We start from the raw sequence: 2,793 nt of genomic DNA on the forward strand, positions 1-2,793 counted from the left end.
TGCTCTGCGCCACCCGCGGCCGCCTCCCCACTGCCCCGCCCGACAGGCTTCCTCGTCACCGGTGGCCTCGCCTCTTGCCCCGGCGGCCTCGTCCTACCCTGCGGGCGAGTGCCCGCTCGGGTACGCCCGCACCCGCTAAGGCCCAATGGCCCTATGACAATGGGGCCCCCATCCCCGAGAACGTTTAAAAAAAGGGTTTAAAATATATAATAAAAATAAATAATTAATTAATTAACTTAATGAATTCTGATTAAATTAGCTAATTAAGATTAATTAACCTAATGACTAATTAACCTAATTAATTACTATTAATTAGCTAACAGAGTATGACAGTGGGGCCCACCCCCTTAATTAATACTAATTAGGTTAATTAAATTGTTTAATTAAAATGTGTCACTAACCAGTGGGACCCACTGGTCAGGTTGACCAGTCAACCCCTGTTGACTGCTGATGTCAACATGACATCATGCTGATGTCATAAATCCAATTTTGAATTTATTTAAATAATTAATTAAATTCCAGAAATTAATAAAATCTTTAGAAAATCATATCTTTTAATCCGTAACTCGGATTAAAATATTTTCAACTTGAAAGTTGCTCAGAACGACGAGATGGATCCGGATACGCAACCCGTTGATCCGCCACGCGTCCCTAGCATAGCAAACACGCAACATTCCCCCTCCGGTTCATCTGTCCGAAATCGCGAAACACCGGGGATATTTTCCTGGATGTTTCCCCCCTTCACCGGTACCACCTCTTATGACGTTAGGGCACCCCTAGCACCGCTACTTGTCATGTCATGCATCGCTATGCATCTGTTTGCTTAAATATTTATTGTTTCTTCCCCCTCTTCTCTCGCTAGACACCGAGACCGATGCCGCTGCTACCCAGTACGACTACGGTGTTGACGACCCCTCTCTCTTGCCAAAGCAACCAGGCAAGCCCCCCCCCCTGATCACCAGATATCACCTACTCTCCTCTATACTGCTTGCATTAGAGTAGTTTAGCATGTTACTGCTTTCCATAATCCTATCCTGATGCATATCCTGTCCTTGCTACTACTGTTGTTACCTTTACCTGCAATCCTAATGCTTAGTATAGGATGCTAGTGTATCATCAGTGGAAATTCATTCTTGTCTGTCTGCCATGCTATACTATCGGGCCGTGATCACTCGGGAGGTGATCACGGGTATATACTTATACATAATATATGATACTTGTGATGACTAAAGACGGGTCGGCTCATAGGAGTACCCGCGAGTGATTCACGAATTGGGTCCGAAAGGACGTTTGTCCCAACGGCCCTCTGAGTGGATCTTTGTGGAGAAGCGACAATGCAGGTTGAGACCACCTAGGAGAGAGGTGAGCCTGGCCCTAGTCGGTGTTCGCGGTTATTTCAAGATAACACATTTAACGAGATCTTGGTATTTGATCTGAGCCTGGCCACTGGCCTATACGCACTAACCATCTACACGGGGACAGTTATGGGCACTCGACGTCGTGGTATCAGCCGAAGCCTTCGTGACGTCAGCGACTGAGCGGCGCGTGCCGGATTGGAACGTAAGCCTGCTCTTGTATTAAGGGGGCTAGTTCTGCTTCCGGCCGCCCTCGCAACATGCAGGTGTGCAATGGGCGATGGGCCCAAACCCCTGCGCCATAGGATTTAGACCGGCGTGCTGACCTCTTTGTTGTGCCTAGGTAGGGCTGCGACGTGTTGATCTTCCGAGGCCGGGCATGACACAGGAAAGTGTGTCCGGCCAAATGGGATCGAGCGTGTTGGGTCATGTGGTGGACCCCTGCATGGAAGTTAATCTATTCGAATAGCCATGATCTTCGGTAACAAGACGACTTGGAGTTGTGCCTTGACCTTATGACAACTAGAACCAGATACTTAATAAAACACACCCTTCTAAGTGCCAGATACAATCGATGATCGCTCTCCCACAGGGCGACGAGGGGAGGATCATCGGTTAGGGTTATGCTACACGATGCTACTTGGTGAACTTACCATCTACTCTCTTCTCCTGCTGCAAGATGGAGGTTACCAGAAGCGTAATCTTCAAAAGGACTAGCTATCCCCCTCTTATTCCGGCATTCTGCAGTTCAGTCCACATATGATACCCTTAATCCATTTGATACCAATGCATACATATGTAGTGTAGCTCCTTGCTTGCGAGTACTTTGGATGAGTACTCATGGTTGCTTTTCTCCCCCTTTTCCCCCCTTCCTATACTCGATTGCTGCGACCATACGTTGGAGCCCAGGAGCCAGACGCCACCGTCGATGACTACTACTACTACTCGGGAGGTTCCTACTACTACGTGCAGCCCGCTGACGACGACCAGGAGTAGTTTAGGAGGATCCCAGGCAGGAGGCCAGCGCCTCTTTCGATCTGTATCCCAGTTTGTGCTAGCCTTCTTAAGGAAAACTTGTTTAACTTATGTTTGGACTCAGATATTGTTGCTTCCGCTGACTCGTCTATGGTCGAGCTCTTGTATTCAAGCCCTCGAGGCCCCTGGCTTGTAATATGACGCTTGTACGACTTATTTTATTTGTAGAGTTGTGTTGTGATATCTTCCCGTGAGTCCCTGATCTTGATCGTACACGTTTGCGTGTATGATTAGTGTATGATTGAATCAGAGGCGTCACACCTCCACCGTCTATTATTCATCCTGCCCTCCACGGGGTGGTCCTATTCATCCAGCCCTCCACGGGGTCCTATTCATCCAGCCCCAACCGGCTCGATCGATCGGGGTCCTGTTCATCCAGAGGCAATACCACGGGGTCCTATTC

This window comes from Triticum dicoccoides, chromosome 2A (assembly GCF_002162155.2).
Source record: "Triticum dicoccoides isolate Atlit2015 ecotype Zavitan chromosome 2A, WEW_v2.0, whole genome shotgun sequence".
Classification (NCBI taxonomy): domain Eukaryota; kingdom Viridiplantae; phylum Streptophyta; class Magnoliopsida; order Poales; family Poaceae; genus Triticum; species Triticum dicoccoides.